The sequence below is a fragment of the Lolium rigidum genome, chromosome 6, assembly GCF_022539505.1.
Source record: "Lolium rigidum isolate FL_2022 chromosome 6, APGP_CSIRO_Lrig_0.1, whole genome shotgun sequence".
NCBI classification, from domain to species: Eukaryota; Viridiplantae; Streptophyta; class Magnoliopsida; order Poales; family Poaceae; genus Lolium; species Lolium rigidum.
The window spans coordinates 349366455-349388940 of NC_061513.1; the positions used below are offsets into that span (position 1 = coordinate 349366455).

Consider the following 22486-nt stretch of genomic DNA (forward strand, 5'->3'; position numbering starts at 1 on the left):
CCCCCGGGAACCGCCTTTTTCAGTTTTCGAAAAAATAATAGAAAATGATAGAAAATTCAAAAAATAAAATCCTTTGAAATGCCCATGTAATATCTGATCTAGTTTTAGTGAAAATTTGAAAATTTGAACTTTGATGTATTATGCAAAATGGCGTCATCTTTCGGTAAAACGGGATTTCTGGTTGCATACGACCTCCGATGAAAAACTTTTTTGTATCAAAATCGATCTACTCGAAATTTCCTATTCGAATTCAACCGCCTACGGCCGTTTGGAGAAAAAATGGATTCGTCAAATGGAAAACAGAAACAGGACTTTTTTCAGATTTAAGATTTGGCTGAAAAAAAGAAAAAAATTACCCCCGGCGCACCACCCTACTTGGTGCGCCGGTAGTAACCTAGGCTATATATGCCAAACCAGCCCGGTGCACCTTCTCTCTCTTCCATTTCCCCCATCTTGTCTTTCACTTCTCCTCCTCCTCCTCTCTTCCTCCCTCCGGCCACCTTCTCTTCTCCTCCATTTTCCCCCTCTTCTACCTTCTTACCCCTCTAATCCCTCCCTCCGGCGAGCACCTCCTTAAGCTACTCACCGGAGCACCTCCTCAAGCTACTCCCCACAGCACCTCCTCAAGCTATCTCACCGGAGCACCTCCTCAAGCTACTCACCGGCGAGCACCTCCTCAAGCATCTCGCCGGCGAGCCCCTCCTCAAGCATCACCTCCTCTCACCCCTTGTCCGGCCACCTCCTCTCACCCCGACGATCACCGACGACACACCGGCAACCACTTCCTCTTTGCAAGAAGATGACCACGGTGGCGGTGGTACATCTCCAAGGCACGACCTAGAACTTGACCTACGACCTAGAACACGACCGACCTAGATCTAGATCTAGATCTAGATCTGCTTTTTTTTGAATCCTGGAAAACATACCGCCGGCGCACTAGGCTGGTGCGCCGGTGATAAATCGAGTTACCGCCGGCGAACAAGATGGTGCGCCGGCAATAAGCCTTTACCACCGGCCCGTTCGCACCGGCGGGCGCTGGTGCGCCGGCAGTAGTGCTTTTTGGTGCGCCGGCAGTAAGCCTTTTCCTAGTAGTGTCAGGCGCTAGAAGTTGTTACAAGCTTACAAGGGATCCCTTGTTACAAATCCATTATTCAGTTACATGTACTTGTAGTTGTTTTCAAAGTTAGTGTGTGCATTCACCGAAATTACCAAAAAAATATGTGTTAGGGAATATAGGAATGCTAAAGATAGTTGATAATTGTTAGAGGGGTGAAAAATAATGCATTCTCCGAAATCCCACAAATATATATGTCTCATCCCTAAAGAGCTCTAAGCTCCCAGGTTGCGGCCGCTCCTGGATGATCGAGGGGTCGCTATCTCGGGGCCCGCATGCATGGAGAGGCTGTATCGCTCGGTTCGCTCCCACGTGCGCGCTAGGAGAGGTCGGTTTCCTTCTCTTTGACCCACGAGCTAGGTCGGTCTTCGCTGAGACGTCTCTTCCTCTCATACTCACGCCGCCATCGACCCGTCACCACGCCCCCCGGGGCGCTTGCCTCAGTTCCACCTCCATCTAGAACACCAGCGGCCGGATGAGGCCACTCCGCCATGCCTCCGTCTTTGTCCAACCAAATCAGACGGCGGAGGCAAACCGTAGAGTGGTTGGCGGCCGTGCGGTGCGAGATTGAGGTCGACAATGGTTGCCGCAGCTGGTGGGCGCCGATGGCCGCTACCATGCCTATAAATATGTCTGAAAGCCCTAGGTGAATCCCCATCTTCTTTGATTTGGTTTAATTTTGTTTCTAATTTTCGAAGGAATAGGTAGCCCATGGAGATCCGTTCTTGTTTGTGTTACGTGCGACTGTTTTGAGGGCTTCCGAATCGGATTGAGAGCCCTAATGTGGCAGTCCGGGATGCAGTCGGTGTCTTTGTCCAAGATGGTGAGATCTTCCGGTTCGGCTCGTGTTCCTCCGTAATGACCTCCCACGGTGTGATTTGGCCAGATCCATCCCCTTCTCATATTATTTGGGTACTATGCTGCCAGACTGTGGTTCTTTTCTCCAATATAATCCTCTGTAACTTCTTTGTTTCTGAAGATCTGGTTTTTTTTGAGGAATCAACGGGGGGCGATCGCCCACCTGAACTCAGTTTTCATTAATTAGCGGGGGGTTACAAGGGTGCGACGCCAGGGGGCGTAAGCCAACAATCCTGGGTCTGGGAGGCGGCATACCGCGCTCATCCCGAAGGGGAGCCAGCTAGAGGAGGGGGCGATTTTTTTTTAAATAATACAAATTAATTATTTAATTCCAGAACTATCACGCGTTTTCAAATATTTCCAAAAGTGTGACCCGGTCGGACTACCGCAGGCCGATCGGACAGCTGTGGGCCAATCGGACTATAGCAGGCCGATTGCAGGTGGCCGCTGTACCTGCCCAGCCGACAGCACCCTGTCGGACCACTGCAGGCCGATCGGACAGCAGCATCCAAAGCTGTGCATGGCCGGACACGCGGGCGCGGCTTTCCTTTCCACGCGCTGCTGCAGAGACACGTCGGCCTCATTTTCTCTCCTCTTCCTCCTCTCATCTTCCCTGCTCTCTTCCCTGCACGCAAGAACACAGCTCGAAACTTCACCATTTTTGCAGATCCCTAGTGATTTAGCCGATAAAACTTCACCATTTTGCTGCTATTAGTTGAGGGAAGCCCGATCTACAGATGGGTTAGGTTTTGGAGACGATTGGTGGTGCTATTTAGCAGCAATGGTGATGAAGTGGTGGAGGTTGGTGGTGGAGGTTGGTGGTGGAGGTTGGTGGTGGTGTTAGGGGCTGAGCTGCTGCTGGTTCGTGGTGGTGCTGAGCTGCTGTGTGCTGTTCGTGCTGCTCGTGCTACTGCAGTTGGAGAGGCTGCTCACGCTACAAGGGTAAACCCTAATCTTTGCATAGTAGTGTTAACTGTGTAGGTTAATGTGGGGTGGTGTTGGTGTTAGTTTATTTATCTGCTGTGTAGTAGTTACGTTTGTTGACGCGGATGGAAATTTTTTTAGGTGAGCAAAGATGACAGATGTAGTGAAGATAGTATTTTACTATGGTTTGGGTAGTGTCCGATCAAATGAGATGGGAGTTGATCTGAGTGAGTTCAAGTATGTAGAGATGAATTTGACTGCCCCTAGAACATGGACAATTGAGCGAGGTGAAGGACTGGTTGACGGAATGTTTCGGGCTTAATCTCGAAGTGCATACAGTGAGTGTGCATGCATTATGGACTAAGTCGTTATCAAACATTTTATGGTATCTGAGGCCTGTAGATGATACCTCTAAGTGGGTGAGCTGGTTAAAAGGGTCTGATAGGAGAGGAACTAACCCTGTGGCATTAGTTCTTCCGGTGGCGAAGGAGGTAGCGCCTCCTGAAGGCGGTTACAGTGGAGGAGGTGATTACGAATCATGCCAAAGCAGTCAAGCACCCGGCGGTGGCGGTGGTTACGAGCCTGAACAGAGCAGCCATGTGGAAGATGTTTATAGTGGCCAGGGTGATGGTTACACAGGAGAAGACGGTGAGGTTGATGGTGACGAAGAAAATGGATACAAGCGAGAATCGGATGGAAGAGGAAGATACGAAGGTGAAACCGATGATGATGATTCCGATGAGTCCGATGATGGGGAGGAGGTGCCTATTCCTGGTAGATGGAATCACAGCTTTTCGTCTGCAATGACAATCAATGATGGCCTTGATTCTAACTGGGAGTATCACCAGAACAATCTCACCGTAGGGGCCATGTTTCCGTCGAAGTGACATATGCAGGATGCAATAATTAAGTGGGCAATGGCGAGCCAGAGGGAGCTGAGAACAATCGTGTCATCTGGAAAATACCTGACGATGGAATGTGTGGACATCAATTGTCCCGGAAGGGTGCATGGGTATGTTCCTAAGTATGACACAATATGGCGTGTGAGCGACTTTGTGCCGCATAGTTGTGAGCTTGTAAGTATCCGCAATGATCATTGCAACCTGTCATCTAATCTCATAGCTCGGCTGCTGTACACTGAAATAGTGGAAGGGCAAGCCATGAGAGTAAACGCCATACAGAAGAATGTTAAGAAGCATCATTTTTACACCATTTCTTATGGCAAGGCTTGGAGGGCTAAGCAGAGGGCGATGGAGATGAGGTTTGGTTCGTTTCGAGACGCATACGACGCTGTTGTTCGTTTGCTGCAGACGCTGTAGGCGAGGAATCCAGGCACATATGTGAACATCCAGGACTTGTTTTTGCCGGAGTCCCCATCTTACAGGGTTCTGCATAGAGTCTATTTCTCGTTCGGTGTATGCATCGAATCATTCAGACACTGTCGACCCGTGTTATGTGTCGACGGCACATTTCTGACCGGTCAGTACAAGGGTCAAATCTTGACCGCCATTGGAATGGACGGAAACAATCAAATCGTGCCACTCGCTTTTTCTTTCGTGGAGAGTGAGAACACCGAAAGCTGGTTATGGTTTTTCGAGGCGATTGAAGATTTCAATTGTAAAGGACAAGCCGAATGTTTGCATCCTTCATGACAGGCATGCGGGTATACTGAAAGCTATTAAGACACTGAAAGAGCCTGGGCAAGAAACTCCATGGATTGACATTGAGAGCCGTTGGTGCATGCGCCACACGGGGGCCAATTTTTACACACAATTTAGGAAAAAGGACCTTATGAATGTCTTCAAGAGGTCTGTGCATCTAGAACCAGCGAGTGGAAGTATAATTTTTTGCGTAGCAAACTGCAGGAGTTGACGAAGCAACAATTTGTGGAGAGAAAAGCAGCTCGAGATGCAAACATAGCAGCACATATGCAGGCCGTTGCAGCAGGAACAACAGCGGTAGAAGCACCAGTTTATGAGGCACCCCAAGGTCTGTGCGACTTGCCCGGATTTGACCCGCCCGGAACAAGGAGAAGGCAGGGAAGGCAGATTAAAAACTTTGAGCGAGTGGATAGAGCATGAGCCTACAGAGAGGTGGTCTTTGTTGCACGATACACATGGAGCTAGATACGGCGTCATGACAACCAACCTCGCGAGTCGTATAACTTTGTGCTGAGAGGCAATAGAGCTTTGCCACTTACAGCTATAGTAGAGGGTATTTTCATGGGCACAGTTAAATATTACAGAGAGAGACGTGAGAAGGCTCGGATGCACATGGTGAACAAACCAGCCACTCCAGATTGTTCGAAGATTATGGAGTACATGCATAAGAAGAAGGAGAAAGCTAAGCATCTCCCTGTTGTTCAAATTGGTAATGTGGAAACAAGGTTCAAAGTACGCTTACCTACAGATAGGTTCGGGTGTGGGAATCCGCAGCGAACGCATGATGTGAAAATTGGCAATGAAGAATGGCCAACTTGCGAGTGCACATGCAACAAACCAAAGTTGCTTCATCTTCCTTGCTCACATGTGTTAGTTGTTTGTGGTGTCCTGGGGATGTCGGAAATCTCGTTCGTCTCTCCGTATTATCTTGAGAAGGCCGTGCTTAACACCTGGACCGGTGAGCTGGAAGGATTTCGGTCAATGGGAAATTTCAACACTGTAAACCCTGGTGAAAGGCGATATATCCCAAACCCAACGCTACTGAGGACAGGCATCGGTAGACGGCCATCGCAGCGCATCCGGAATGATATGGATGAATCTGAAGCTGGAGGGCCAACGAGACAATGTTTCCTATGCAATCAATTTGGCCATTGGGACAGTAATTGTACAACCTTCGGCACGGGCCCAGCAGGAAGGGGGCAGCGAGGCACAAGGGGACGTCGCGGGAGGGGAAGAAACTAGGCGGCGAGGCGCTACTTCGAAACTTATTTGCAATTTTATGTACTGAACAACGAATTTGTAATAAGTATGGAACTACTTTGCAATCTCAAATGTGAAACTATGTTACTATAATTTATGTATTGAACAATGAATTTGTAATAAGTATGGAACTACTTTGCAATTTTATTATGGTCATGTACGTTACAATAATTTATATCCGTATTATGTCATTTTGGTTTTGCAACTATGTTATCATTTGTAATGAGTAATAACGAATGTTTTGTTGTTTACAGAAATGGCAGGAAGATCATTGCTCAATAGGGATATTGAGCGGGCGCACCGTGCGGCCAAGCTAGAGGCCAACCCTAATAGCTTGTCACCAATGGTGACACGCGGGGGTAATCAAAATTGGCAGATACACCCCGGTTGGGTTCAGAGGTATGTGCGATTTATTTGGTATATTCAATTTGAAGTACTCGGCACATACTAATTGGATTCTTATATGAATTTGTAGGTTGAAGTGGGCTGGACTTCTACCTTTTGCACGGTTGGTTGAGGCCACTAGGTCGGAGGTCATCGGTGAGCGAGTAGGCACACCGATCAAGCGCCTTCGACGAGACCACTCCCTACCGACCAGCCTGGTGGATCGGTGGAGGCCCGAGACACACACGTTCCACTTTCGATGGGGAAAGATGGCCCCTACTCTCCGGGACGTGTCTTTCTTACTCGGGCCTACCGTTGGCGGGTCAGCCCATAGGCCCGCCGGCAGAACCGGTGCGTTGGGATGAAGAAATGTCCGCACGTTTTGAGGGAACTCGTGCGGGCCAGACTGAGTTTCTCTGTGAGGACCACGGTCCAAAGTGTGACTGGTTACTCAACTTCGAGGTAACCATTGTTATAACAAATTTATTTATGGTTATTGCGTTGTTATAACTAACATCTTTTTTTTCATGGTTGTAGGTTTCACAGTTCACACCGCCGATGAGTGAGGCACGGATCACTAGGAGTCTCGAGGCGTACATATTGTGGCTGCTTGGAAAGGTCATGTTCACGAGAGAACCATCAGACCACCATCAGCAGGCGCTTCATCCCCATTGCACTAGAGATAGCGGAGGCACAAACCGCCGACGACATCATACAGCGGAGTTGGGGTTCCGCGGTTCTAGCAGCCACATACCAAGGTTTGTGCAATGCTTGTACACTTGTCTCCCCCAAGTCTGACCTTCTTGGCTGCCCATTGTTCTTGCAGCTGTGGTCCTGGGAGAGGTTCCCGATTGGTCGGCCGGACATAGATGCTGAGCGCCCTTTCGGGGCAAACGAGTTGGATGATCCGGACCACATCGATATGCCTACTTTCGGCATACTTTGGACACGTCGCGAGGTATGTAGACTGTAGAACATAGTTCTTTCGTAATTTATAGTTTTGCACAAGTACTGACTATTTCTCTCCGCAGAGATGATTTGCTCGCGACCAGGTCAGGAACTGCTACCCTGCGTTCACCGAGCAGTTCGACGTGCTCGATGATAGGGCGGTGATCTGGCAGCCCTATATGGCTGCCGCCGTGCATGCAAGGTACCCCGGCGGGATCTCTAACCTCTGCTATAGAGATTGTGCGTACTGGATGACACGAGTCGAAGATCATCTTCGATGTGTCCGTGGAGATAATGGCCCGGCGAGAGGATCATGAGGCGGTTCGGCTCTCGGCAGCTGGTCGATCCTCCACCACCGATAGCACCTCTCCCTGCCTACGTCCACAAGTAAGTTCTGAGCATCGCTAAGTTTAAGATTGTTCATCATGGTTCGGCTAACCGACACAATTTTTCTGTAGGTACAACAGGAAGGGTACTAGCCACTCCTCGACATGGTGGCTTCAGCGCGTTGGCTCGTATGTTGCTGAGTGGGATGGCGCGACAACACACTTCTGGCCGAACGATGAGCAGTTTGACCCACAGGAGTTTGACGCATATCTGCAGAGGTACACTTCAGCCACGCGAGTGCGCCTCATCCAGCCGACTGATCCAGCTGAGGCGCCACCTGGGTCTAAGCATGATATGTACCCGATTCAGTCCACAGCCGGTAGTCGACAGCATGCGATACGTATAACTTTCTATTCCACCATCATACTTGTCTTTTATCTATTAGGTTCTACGATTTACATGCTACCATCATTTTTCAGGGTCAGCTGACTGCAGACTTACAGGATGAAGTCGCTCGGTACACACGTCAAGTGTCCAGTGCGCCTCTTCTGCAGCGTGACCAACATGTGTCATGGTTGAGACGACTCGAGGACAAGCTACGCGGGATCTACTCGGCTATCACGTGTAGCCGTAGTTCCGACGTCGTTCAACACCACCTCCTTCCACCGCGACCCTCCACACAGCAGCAGCGACGGCCACATCTCACACCGACCGTGACACCCAGACCACCGCCTCCTGGCCGGGCAGGAGGTTCGTCGTGGCAGCAGCACACTCCTTCCGTCGACGACTATCAGTACCGAGCAACACGGATCACGGCCTCGTCTCGACGCCGACGGTGACACCCGGACCACCACCTCCTCGACCGGGCGAGGAGGTTCGTCGTGGCAGCGTGGCAGCATCACACTCCTTCCTTTGACGACTTGCGGTACTATCGGCGGCAAGCTGCTTTTGACCGATGGCGGCAGCAGCAAGCCCCTTTCATGGGAGGAGCAGGATACACACGGGGTATGTAGTATTCTATATATTGTGTTCCATATAAACTATACTCCACTTAGTTTGACATCACTTATGTTTCGTGGCACAGGATACACGCAGCACACTGCGTCCAATCCTTCATGGGGAGCTAGTGATCAGGATCCTGAGCACATGGAGTATTACAGCACGCAGCAGAACTATGTCGGTATGTAGACTCCTCCACCAGAACCCACACAGGAGACACAGTACGACCCCGAGTCCGGTTCCTGGATCCCTACTCGCATAACCAGGGCTCCGGACAGGTTCGGTTGGACACCCCGTGCTACGCCGCCCCCACGAAACCCCAGACGCCATCCATAATCTCAGATATTTATGTATCTATGTATCAGATATTTATGTATGCATTATGTATCACACTTTATGTATGAACTATGTATCAGTATGGTGTACCAATACTCTGCTAACCCTAAGCGTCGTGCGAATGAAGGAAATACATCCATACAATTAATCGGGTATGAGCAAGCCAATTGGTTTGTAGCAGCCCAGTTGGTCTCTAGCAGTCCAGTTGGTCAGCTATCGACCAACGAGGCTTATTTTAAAAAAAATCGCGAGGAGGGGGTACAAGTGTTTAAGGGGCTAAGAGATAGATCCACACCAAGCTAGCAGGGGGGTCGTGTCGACACTAGAGGGGGCGCGGACGATCCACATGCGGAGGTGGTCGGCTATCATATCCAACACGCGCAGGGTAGACATGAGATCCGCGTCGAAGACCATTCTATTGCGGGATTTCCAGATGGACCACAGCAAGGCAAGGATGGCGATGTTACGCGCTTTCGGGTGCATGGGGGGTAAGTCTTCGGAGAGAGCATCGAGGAGGCCCAACACGTCGTCATCAGCCCGGGGGCGCCCCGAGGGAGAGATGATATTCCACAAGGGGCGGAGGCGGGGGCAGCCAACGAACAGGTGCGAGATGTCTTCGGGCTGGCCGGGCGTAAGGGGCAATCCGTGGAGCGCACACACCCGAGACGATGCAGCAGCGCACGCGTCCTTGTTTTCTGGAGGCGCATGATCCAGAAGAACACTTTCACTTTGAGGGGCGCAAAGCAGTTCCAGTTGACGTCCTGGCCCGGGACGATACAACCGGTGGAGTGAAGAGCTCGGTAGACACACCCTGTGGAGAAGTCGACAGATGGGCCGAGGGCGACGAAACGGACGTCCGGTGACGCCGAGAGGGAGATCCGAGAGAGGCAAGCATGTATAAACTCCATCTCCCCTGAGGCTGCCGCAGACACCCGGTGGACGAGTGGGATCTCCACGGTTCTGCTTTCAAGGGCATCTGCGACGGTGGCGAGGGGACGGAGACAGTGCGAGAAAGCGGCGGGGAGAGCCGCCGGCAGGGGGCCCAGCTGGGTCCAAGCGTCGTGCCAGAGCGACGTGGAGCACCCGTCATGGGGCTCGACTCTCGTAATGGAGCGGTATAGCGGGATAAGCGACTGGAAGCATTTCCAAGCGGGGGTGGCCGCCTGGGGGTGTTCACCAAGATAACTGCGCTTTATCCACCTGGTCCACGGAGAGTCCCGCCCCGTGAAAAGCCCATGGACCGCTTTCAGCAGGAGGCACTTATTTTGAAGTCCAAGGTCAACAACTCCAAGCCCGCCTTCGGATCTCAGCCGGCACACATAGTCCCAGGCGACCTGGCAATCGCCACCGGAACATTTCTCTCTTGCTTTCCAGAACATCGATCTTCTGGGCCTGTCCATCTTCGCGAGCGTCCCTTTAGGGATCGGCAAAACAGACATGGCAAACGACGGGAGAGCAGACAACACCGCAGTAGTGAGAGTGAGACGCCCACCGATGGGAAGCAGGGATGTCCGCCAACCTGGAATGCGTTTGGAGATCTTAACAGACAAGAATTCCAGGGCGGCGGCAGGGAGCTTGCGGTCCGAGAGCGGCAGACCAAGGTAAGTCTGGGGGAAGGACGAGACGGGGCAGCTGAGGATGCCCGCCAGTTCTGAGGCCAGTTCAGCCGAGACGCCGCCAACGGGTACAAACGTGCTCTTGTGAAAATTGATGTGGAGACCGGTGGCGTGCGAGAAGAGGTCCAGAATCTCACGGAGGCGACGGACCTGGCAGTGTTCAGCTCTCAAAATCAGCAAGGTATCATCGGCGTACTGGATCACGGGGCATGGGAGATCGTCGACAAGGGGATGCAATAGACGGTCACCGCCCCCTTCCATGGCGATGAGGCTGGCGAGCAAGTCAGCGACGGCCAAGTACAGGTAGGGGGACAACGGATCTCCTTGGCGTAACCCATTCTTGCATGTAATCCATCGCCCAGGAACACCATTGAGCAGCACAGCAGTCCGTCCAGTGTTAAGAATAGAAGAAATCCAGGACCGGAAGAGGGGCCCGAGTCCACGTGCATCCAAAATTGCGTCTAAAGCCTCCCAGTTGACAGAGTCAAATGCCTTCTTAAAGTCGAGCTTGAGCACCACGGCCGGAGAACTTCGGACCTGACAGCTCTGGACCACGTCGGCTGCATAGAGGAAGTTGTCAACAATATTCCGCCCCTTGACGAACCCAGACTGCTCAAAGGAGATGAGGCACTCTATGAAGTGTTGGAGTCTTGTTGTGAGGATCCGAGTGACAATTTTCATTACACAATTCTGGAGTGAGATGGGGCGAAAGCCGTCAGCGGTGAGCACCTCATCCTTCTTTGGGATCAAGGAAATAAATGCCCGATTGAGTCCGTCGAGGGGGGCAACTCCGTCATAGAAGTCCTGAAGGAAGGCCATGAGGTCCGGACTGACAAGGTCCCAGAAAGTGCAGAAGAATGCAGGGCCGAAGCCGTCAGGGCCAGGGCTACTGTCCATACGCATAGCCCAGACAGCGTCCTTCGCCTCATGCAGGGTGAAAGGCCTCTCCAAATCATGTAGGCCTGCGACGCTCCGCATGGTGGTACGCAGATCGAAGCCCCACACCGGGGGGGTGGAGGAGCCAAGTAGGCCCGCATAGAAGCTGCGTAACAATTCGGCTTTCTCGGCGTGGTTGTATAAGACCCGGTCTCCATCGTGTAGGACTTTGATATGATTTTTCCTTAGGCGAGCCGAGGCACATGCATGGAAGAATTTGGTATTGTCCTCGCCAAAACGACACAGGCGAAACGTGAATCGCTGCTTCCAATATGCGTCCAGGGCCTGAAGATCTGGTTGGTGCTCTAAAAAAAATTGCTAACTAGATTTTGATTATCGTCGCATTTATGGATATTCAGGATCTCTGGTTCGTCTCCATATGGTTGAAAATATGATAAGCCTAATAGTGCAAGTTCGACATGTATTCTACAAATGCTATCTGGCCTTTTATCAGTTCACTCCACGTAGTCACATAGGTCTTATTCATTCATGTAGTTCTGTCAAATTGTGTGATCACATTAATTAAGTTTCCATGGTTTCATCTTTTCCTTCCTCTAACTTTGCTTTTAGCTGAATAGCAACCCTTGCTGGTATAATTCTATCCATGTTCTACACGAATACTGGGATTCAAATCTTGGATGGTGTTATTGACACGTTCTGCTATTCTGCAAGTTCCTCTCGATTATGTTCTTTGCTTGGATACTTGGTTGTGACTCGCGAAGATAAATAATTCATGGAAACTTCATTTTGCGGTTTCCCTTTTTCTTTGTTTCGATTTACTAATTTATTTGATGATCAGTTTTAGTTATGTTATTTAAAGTTGTGAGAGAATCTGCAAGAAAAGCAGTGTAGACAAATTTATGGAACTCCAAAGGCTAAATAAATCATATTCTTTTAGTCGTTTTTTTATGCTTTCCAACTCCCAAGGATGACACCCTGGAGCAGTTTTACCATCCTGACATGTATAGAGCTTCTAAGTTTTACAATAACAACTTATAGTTTAGCTAGATTTCCCCCCTAGCCTATTGTAATGTCGATAAATCCATTTGATATGGGCATCATATTCAATTGAATATCTTTTTTATTATCAAGAAAATTATATTTATATCATAGCCTATGGTGTAGTGATGTCAAATTCCCAATGTCTAGTTGTACATCTTATTGTGCTTCCAGATTGTAAAATAAATTCAGCAAGAGTTGTTTGCAATAAAGTTTACCACATTACTGACAATCATGTCTATAATGAGCATATTGCATATCTTTGTTTTAGAATATAGCATCCGATTTTGAGTTCACTGAAGAAAAATGTGGAATCTTTTTACACAGGGTGCATGAAATGTGGACTACGTATACAAGATTGCAGCATCATGAAATGGTTTGATACTTGGCTTGGTAGGTCCAAAGCTAATCTTTCATTTTCTTGTTTTGCAAAATCTTACGACTATTTGACTACACCAAGATAACTATGTATGCTCCTGAAAAAAATCATTCTTTTCTTCTGTAGTTTGATTACAAGTGTTCCCTATAACTTCTATTATATACTGCATCTGAAGTAGAAAAATGTGCTTATCTGTGGATTTGTAGCGAATAATTATTTCTTTGTAGGAGTACCTAAGTAACATGGTAGACTGATAGTCAAGCTGATCCTTGCATATAAATTAGAATGATTTATCGAATATCTCACACCTTTATATAATATCTTGGTAGCTAAGATGGTAAACGAATTGTTTTACATTAATAGCGATCGATACAAGAAATATTATCTCTGCCATTTGGTTTTACCAGTCTTTTAAGTCATTAGACTCAATGATGGTAAACATTGGAGTTCCAAGTATAAGTTTCAGAACATGAGCTACTGTTTTTCATGCCTCGGCCACTGACTGTCAATGTATTTGGAGCAGATATGCTTTACCATGCAATATTTCAACATTTAAACAAACCATCTTTGGTTTATCAACTGGAGTTAGTAACACAAACCGTGAGATTGTGCGGAGAATCCCTCATGGATATATCAATTCCATGTGTTCACGGAATAGTTCTAGCCTAAATATAATGTCCCTTCCTTTAATCTTATCTAGCTGCCTTTGTTTCCTTTAAGCTTTCATGCCTTCCTCGATTGATATGTACGGTACATTGGCCACCGTTCACCTCTCCGTCGGTGTTCCCTGCTAAATTTTCTTCTAGATGTCCGATTAAATCGCCACACGCCATCTGGGGTTTGCCCTTTGGCGTGATTTCACCACCAGTAGGAATGTCTATCGTCTCTCAGCCATACGCCGTTGCGAACTGCCACCATGCACTTCATGTGTATGTGAAAGGTGTTTTTCTTAGACCAGTTGCCACAATTCAGGCATCTGATTCATGTTGTTTCTTGGGAATCAGATTTCTAAAAATATTACTTATATGTATGTGGATATGTAGCACAGAAATCTGCTGAGGCGAGAGGTGAGAGCTAATTGTTTTAGCAGTTACAAGTTGTTTTCCTCGTGTTTTTTCCCTTGCAAGTAAATACCCATGGCACAATATTATTAAAATTTTGTTGAGATTTGTGGTTTGATGATCTTTTTTATCAATTGATTATTGTTTGAGACTTTGAAGCCATTACTATTGTTAGGTGAACAGAAATTACAAGGGCGCATGCTTATCAGAAATTAAATATGCCATCAAATCACTTAATTCCATGAATGTGGTGCATTTACACAATGTTTAATTCTACTTATAATCTTGAGAACAGTGGGCAATGGAGTCTAATGCGAGCACTTCAGTTAATGAGATTATTTCTGCCATCTACGGATTTATTAAATTTAGTTGTTGCATATTTAGTGTTTTTCTATTACTTATCTTCCATCTAACCTGAACAAATATCAAATGTTCATGGTTTGATACATAAGTGGCATGGCATTTGAGAGCCTTCAGGATATTATGCTCACATTTGCTTCAGAATGTGAGAGTTTTGCACAAAAGTTTCTCCAATTCAAACCATAAGTGGTTTAATCTTTGCTTTCCAAGCAATGTTGTTGGATGCAAAATGACTGGTAAACAAAGTGATAGTTTCCAAACTTATTCTTAGAGGTTAGCTCCCTCGGACAGTACAGTACACGTGATGGCTTGCGTATTTTTCTCTTTGCAGAATTTTCCCTTTTCTCTTCTATTCGAGGGAATGAACAAAAAGTTCATGTGATGGTTTCACCACAATACTGATACAGGGTATTTCACATGGAGTAATGGACACATATACTCCTCCTACCTTCTTCTTAGTCCAAAATTGTTTTTTCTTTCCCTCTACTTGATTCCCAATAATTCTGTCCACATTGGAAAAACTTATTTGTAACATACAAATGAATTTAAACTAAGAAATTTCCAATGCTGGATGCACGCTTCTTATTTGTTTTTGTGCTCATCTTCTCAGGTAAGGGCTAAATGACCTGATGTTATTCTCTCATTGAATAGAAAAACTGATTTTAGCTATGCATCAGAATTAACATTTTAGACTATAGCCTGCTACAATTTTCAAGACTATCTATTATGACCTCCTCTGCTACTTCTCTGCTTTTCAACAAGGTAGCGGAATCGTCGGTGGATGGTTAGCCTAGGATATTGGATGCGCCCCGTGTGTGTTGGACAAGCTCCTCAATGAGGGTTGGTTTCTATGGTTGCGGTGGAGCTATTTTGCTTTGTCCTTACTCCTTGCTCCATGTTATTTGTTCCATTTCTTATTTTAGTTCAGGACCATTGTTGCAGGCACGAAGATTAGAGCTCAGTTAATTTTTAGATTAAACTACACTTAACCTTTACTTTTGTGTTTTTTCTAATTGTATATTTGTTATATCATTGTCTTCAATAATGCTACTAAGTGGGGCTTGAGGGTGTGTGATAACATCAATTTAGTTTCTGTCTTTTCCAATGTCTACATTTCGCTGAATAGACACCGGCAGGTATGCATGCTATGCAGGTTCAACATGAATACATGGTTCAATTACTCATGGTGTTATCGCCACGGTTTGTTATTCTGCAGGTTTCTCTTGCTTCTTTTCCTGGCAGTGGATACTTGGTCGCGAGGATAAATAATTAGTGGACAATATGTGTTTGGAATTTTATATTTGTGAATGGTTATTTTTCTATTTCCCTTTTTCTTTGTTTCAATTTAGTTATTCATTGGATGCCCAATCTTAGTTATGCAATGTCAAGTTCTGACAACCTCTGCAAACAGCAGTGAAACAATTTATGATATTCCAAAGTACAAATAAATCTATTTAGTCATTCTTTTTGTGCTACCTAAGGATAACAAACCCAAGTGCAGAGTTTACCATCAATGCATGTATAAAAGTTTATGAGTTTTACAAGGGAGTCTAGCATAGAAGCTTTGAAAATGACCTTCTGTAGCCTTCCGATTCACATAAGATTTACCCATTACTGCTTTCTCACTTCACTGTATCTGATATTTTCTGTTGTAGACTTCTCCTAAGTAACAAGTTTAGTCTAGATTGTCCCTGCATCCTATTGCAATGTGAATAAATCCATTTGATGTGGGCATCACATTCCATTGAATATCTTTTACATCAAGCCAATCTTCTCTTTCTTAATAGATGGCCCCATTTTCCTGGTCTCCCAGCGAGCCACGTAGCCTTATTAACCCACGCGCTGCATTTGCTAGCCGTCGCTGGTCGCTCTCTACCTCCCCTCGATTTTCTCCACATGGGCTGGCATCGCTTCTTCGTACATGTCTGGCGTGCCGCCCACTTGGGCTAGAGAAGAAAAGCCTGTACATAAATCACTTCGGTCGCTTGCCCTTCTGACGTTCATGTTCTTGGTCGTGCTCTCAGCCGCCCGAGCATTATTTCCAAAGATTGAACGCTCTCATGCCTTTTCCCCTTCTCCACCAAACTAGAACGCTCACAGCTTTCTCCTTCCCACCATTTTTCTCTGCTTTAATTAGTTACAACCCTCCAATGTTCACCTTCCCTTTCTCAACCCTTCTCATCCCGTCCTCGCCTTCAAGCCTGCAGAGCGTGCCTTGCCATCATCGTTACTTGCAAGGCCAAGAAGAGGTAGGTCCTCTTCCAATCAGTCTTGGATTCGTGAGGTGTTGAAACCCATGCGCAATGGACACATATACAGAATCTACGCCCTGCCCCCATGATCTCTGGGCAACCGAGGGACTGCTATTGCGTGTCTGTGTCTGATCTTCTAATCTCCCCAATGGAACTGCTATGGAATCATCCGACGGCCTTTATCGACAAATCATCTCACGACCTGAAGAAAGTCTACCCTGAAAACTGAGGTATAGCTGCTCAGCCTGATCTTTTAATCTCGACACCGATCTTCTCTACTGTCATCTCACATCGGTCTTCATGCAACTGTCCGCTTCAGTTTCCTGGATTAGGAGATTTTGCCGTAAGCATTTGGCTTCTTAGTGCTCTGCTTTATTCTGCTGCAAAATATTGCACTCGATAATAAAATTCAGAGGACTACAATGGGCTATGGATCTCTTATGCACCTGGTAGCACCAAAAGAGCATCAACGAGGCATTCACTGAACCTCAAGTCAACTAAGGCCCCCCATCTTCTTGGTATTATTGATCGTCTCATCCATAAAACAATTGTTTACGTCAGAGTATATTGAAGGAGACCAACAATGGAAATATATTTCTGATTGGGTAGCAGCTCTTTGTATCCTGAAATGTGCTTGCGACAACCAATCAACAGGGACTATGTACTGAAGCTTGCAACCATTTTTCAACTTGCAACCTTTCAGCGTCATTGCAAAAGAATATATGGTGTCAGGTGAGTACCTGCATTACTACTTTCTATGGATTATGTGATATTTCGTTCAGATTTTGGTTTACAACTGTTGTATGCTGATGGGATATAACTTCACACAGGTCTATTGTAATACTTAAATATTATATCGAATTGCTTCTATTATTTGTACTTCAGGGCTTTATGGGTAACTGCTAATGATGCTTGGTAGCACACCTTATTTCTCCAGGGCTTAAGAGACCCACCGTCTTGCTGTTTTTCTTCTTCTCCTTTGCAAAAGCTTTTTGTTTGACCTTTCATTTTTTTCTAGGCATGTAACTATAAAAGTGTTTCCCTTTTTTTCCACTATTCTATTAGTAACTTCTCCTGCTCCTGAATCTTTCAACAATTTGTTAGAGATGATACATGGAGCAGCACGAGGAGACTATTCATGGTCGTCACTATCAAATATTTTGATTATTTGATTATACAATAGCACAACTATGATTCATATGGATGTATGAAGTGTTTATAAGTTTCTTCCATTTAGGCTCCATGAAATTGCATAATTGTCCACAAGTAAGAGACGGTTGATCATTAAGTTGCCCTTTGACGTTAGGAAAAGTAGATGATAATTACTATAAACAATGATAGTCATGACCAAATAGTAATGTCGATTTTAGAACTGATAGTTTCTCATTTTTATTATTTGCTTATAACCAATTAACTGGGCCACCCTTTGGTCGGTACAAACTTCAGGAAGTCTTTTTTCAAAGCCTCACGTTGACACTTAATCACAAAACTATCTCTCATTTTCATTGTTATTTTTTCATTTGTATGGTGACCACTATATAACATCTAATGTTGAGAAAATTCTCCGCCGCAACGCGCGGGGCATCATCTAGTTATATTAATGCCGTACCCTAGATTGTAGTGATGTCAAATTCCAGTGGTTAGATGTACATCTTATTGTGCTTCGAGATTGTGAAAGAAATCCAAAAAAAAGTTGTTTGCTATAAAGCTTACCATGTGAAACAACAAAAAAAAAATGTCTGTAATGAGCAAACTGCATCTTTGTTTCAAAATATATAGCGCCCAATTTTTATTTCACTGATTGTATTACAGTCTCTCCGTAATTATTTGTAGGCACAAGAAAGGTGGCAGTAACTACACAGAGTGCACAAATGTGGACCTTGCATAAAAGATCGTAACATCATGAAGTGGTTTGCTACCTGCCTTGGTTAGTCCAGTGCTAATCCTTCATTTCTTTTTTCATTTTTCTGCTTTGAAAAATCTTATGATTATTTATTGTTGCTACACCGAGGTAACTACTTATACCCCTGACAAATCTTTACCGTAGTTATCTTTCAAAACATTTGCTCAATCCATATATGTAGTTGGGACATAGATTAGCATGCCCAGTCCCAATCCTTTTCATGTTTGTCATATACTCTTTTTAAGCATATTCTTTTGGTGATACCAACTGTTACACATTTGAGGTACATAATAGTGCATTCTCCTCTTTTTTCATCAATATAACTTTCAGAGCTCAAATAATACAATTAGTCTTAAATTATTGGTTCGTCTTTGTTGCAGAATTTTCAATTTTCTCTTCTGGACCTGGAGCATGAACAAGAAAGTTGGTGGGATAGTTTCATTACAAACTTGATACGGATTAATTCACACGGAAATCTCTTCCTACTATTTTCTTATCCTTAAATTATTTGCCTTTTTCATTCTATCTGATTCCCAATGGTTGTGTCTCACATGGGAAAAAAAATTAAAATAAATAAATAAGTGTGAACTAAAAAATAAAATCCAATGCTGGATGCATGTTTCTTATTTGATTAGTAGTACTATTATCTTCTCCTCTAAGGGCTAAATGACATGATGTTATTCTCTCATTGAATAGACAAACTGCCTCTTGCATGTGATTTAAAATGTGTTGATACATTATAAGCCCCTGGGGAAAATACAACAGTAAAGGTTCTTTGAAAATGGTTCCTAGGCTAGAAGGTTGATGGATATTTTCTGTGTGAGATTTGAGAGAGTATTGAGGCTGGTAAAATTTAACACCGGTTTCATTGTTGTTTGCCACTGTTTGCCATCATTTCTCATATTCCTCTTGGGAAGATTGTCCCACTTTCATGTTTGTAGTAGCAAGATTGGACCGGCGCAGTTGACCTGGAATGTTTCCGTCTTCAGATGAATGCCAAATTAGATTGCATCGGTCTTCGGATGAATGCCACACTAGAATGCATCTTCATATATCTGTATCTGAATCATCTGGACCACTATTTCCGAACAGATGGATTACATGCTGACGAAAGAACAACCACACCACACAAATTAAACGCTGGTATCGGAGGAAGGCGCGGCAAAGCGTGCATGGTCCATCTAGTCAACTTCCAATCAGCACATACTAGACCCAGTGACCCAACCATCATAGTCCATCCGTCTTGACTCTTGAGTAGTCAGGGTACCATCGTTCTGACCGGCCGCCACATGTATGGTTCACGTACCACTCACATCACCGACGCAATTTTGTGCAAGTCACTAGTAGAAAACCTCTCATCCATCTAATCCTTTAGTACCGGTTCCCTTACGAACCGGTACGAAAGGCGTTATTAATACCGGTTCCAGGGGTGAGACATCTATACCGGTTCGTTATGGACCTTTAATACCGGTTCGTGTTACGAACCGGTATGAAAGGGTTTCTGCCCAGTTTCCAGGCGGTGGTGGGACCAAGGCTGCACCTTTAGTACCGGTTCATATAAGGAACCGGTACTAAAGGGTCCATGCCCTATATCAGCGCGCCGCCGCGCGCCCGAGCTCCCTGCATATCTCATTTCCTTCTCATCCTCTCTCACATTTCCAAATATTTTGCACCTCTCACACTCCAATAATTTTCATTTTTCTCCCCCATTTTAGCAAGATTAACGGCATACATCTATCCAAGGGTTAGCAATATCATCCTTCCTTCCGGCATTTCTAATTTAGCTCATTTCTTTGGTAGTTTTAACTCGTACTATTTTTCTAGTGCAAGCAAGGTGTTCGATGAAATGCCTAAGTTAGTGATTTTATTTTTTATATATGCAATTTGAGCTGAAATTATGGTATGTTTTTTAGGTTTTAATTAGTATCATCCCCGTCCTTACCACCGTCGATCGCCAGTGTCGTCCCCTAGCCGGCACGGTACCACCTCGGTGAGCCCCTCTTCTTTCTTATAAAAACAATTTGTTTTATGTGATGAACTTGAATATTAATTAGGTTGGTCACTCATATATCCACGATGTTGTGTATTTAATGATTTTTGATATACATATAAAATGCAGATGAGTCGACAATGGATGTACGGTGACCGGTGCCATCCCGAGTTCATTAATGGCATGCATTATTTTCTCAACGTGGCTGAGGCAAACAGGCGGTCGAATGGTTTCATGTATTGTCCATGTAGTTCATGTAAGAATATGAAGGATTACTCTACCTCGAAGACCCTTCACGTCCACCTGCTGGAGAACGGTTTCATGCCCAGCTATAATTGTTGGAGCAAGCACGGAGAAAGAGGGGTTATATTGGAAGAAAACAAAGAAGAAGCGGATAGTGACAACTATCCCTTATTCACTGAAGACGGTGATAGTAGAATGGGGGAAGACGAAGCTGAAGAAGAGCCCATTTTCGATGAGCCGATTTTTGATGACCCGGATGACGATTTGGGTCGGGCCATTCTTGATGCGAAGATGAACTGCGGAAATGAAAAGGAGAGGTTGAAGTTGGAGAAAATGTTAGAGGATCACAACAAACTGTTGTACCCAAATTGCGAAAATGGTCGAAAAAGCTGGGTACCACGCTGAAATTGCTGCAGTGGAAGGCGAGAGAATGGTACTTCGACAAGGGATTTGAAAAGTTGCTGAAAATAATAAAGAAGATGCTTCCAGGGGAGAACGTGTTGCCCTCTAGCACGTACGAAGCAAAGAAGGTTGTCTGCCCTCTAGGATTAGAGGTGCAGAAGATACATGCATGCATCAATGACTGCATTCTCTACCGCGGGGAGTACGATAATTTGAATGCATGCCCGGTATGTAGTGCATTGAGGTATAAGATCAGGTGAGATGACCCTGGCGATGTTGAGGGCGAGTCCACCCCCAGGAAGAGGGTTCATGCGAAGGTGATGTGGTATGCTCCTATAATACCACAGTTGAAACGTTTGTTCCAGAACAAAGAGCATGCCAAGTTGTTGCGATGGCATAAAGAGGACCGTAAGAAAGATGTGATGCTGAGACACCCCGCTGAAGGGTCGCAGTGGAGAAAAATCGACAGAGAGTTCAAGTCATTTTCTGATGACGCAAGGAACTTAAGATTTGGTCTAAGTACAGATGGCTTTAATCCTTTCGGGGAGCAGAGCTCCAGTCATAGCACCTGGCCAGTGACTCTATGTATCTATAAACTTCCTCCTTGGTTGTGCATGAAGTGGAAGTTCATTATGATGCCAGTGCTCATCCAGGGCCCGAAGCAACCCGGCAACGACATTGATGTGTACCTGAGGCCATTGGTTGAAGAACTTTTAGAGTTGTGGCGTGACGAAGGTGTACCTGTGTGGGATGAGCACGAACAAAAGGAATTTAACCTACGAGCGTTGTTATTTGTAACCATCAATGATTGGCCTGCTCTTGGTAACATTTCGGAGCGGTCAAACAAGGGATACAATGCATGCACACACTTGTTTAGGTGAGACTGATAGTAATTATTTGGGAAACAAGAATGTGTACCGGGGCATCGTCGATTTCTTCCAAAACAACATCACGTAAGAAAGAGAGGAAAGCATTTCGGAGGTGAGGCAGATAACCGAACGAAGCCTACCCGCCCCTACTCGGGGAAGTTATATATGATATGGTCAAGGATTTAAAAGTGATCTTTGGAGAGGGTCCCGGCGGACAATCTGTTCCGCATGATGTTGACGGACACGTACCCATGTGGAAGAAGAAGTCGATATTTTGGGAGCTACCCTACTGGAAATTCTTAGAGGTTCACTCGCAATCGACGTGATGCACGTGACGAAAAATCTTTGCGTGAACCTGCTAAACTTCTTGGGCGTGTATGGGAAGACAAAAGATACACCGGATGCACGGCAGGACCAGCAAAGTATCCACGAAGGAAACAACTTGAATCCAGAGAAGTATCAAGGTCCTGCCAGCTACGCTCTTATCAAAGAGGAGAAGGAGATCTTTTTTGAAGTCCTGAGTAGCATCAAGGTCCCGGCTGGCTTCTCGTCGAATATAAAGGGAATAATAAACATGTCGGAGAAAAAGTTTCAAAACCTAAAGTCTCATGACTGCCACGTGATTATGACACAATTACTTCCGGTTGCATTGAGGGGGCTTCTGC

The 22486-nt window shown here is 45.7% G+C and overlaps 1 long non-coding RNA gene across 1 annotated transcript; it reads left to right on the plus strand.

Moving 5' to 3' along the window:
- Nucleotides 1-1714: 1714 nt before the first annotated feature.
- Nucleotides 1715-13603, plus strand: LOC124666313. The gene is made up of 3 exons (XR_006990858.1): nt 1715-2026; nt 12690-12755; nt 13548-13603. It is a non-coding gene; the product is annotated as an uncharacterized LOC124666313 (long non-coding RNA).
- Nucleotides 13604-22486: the final 8883 nt, after the last annotated feature.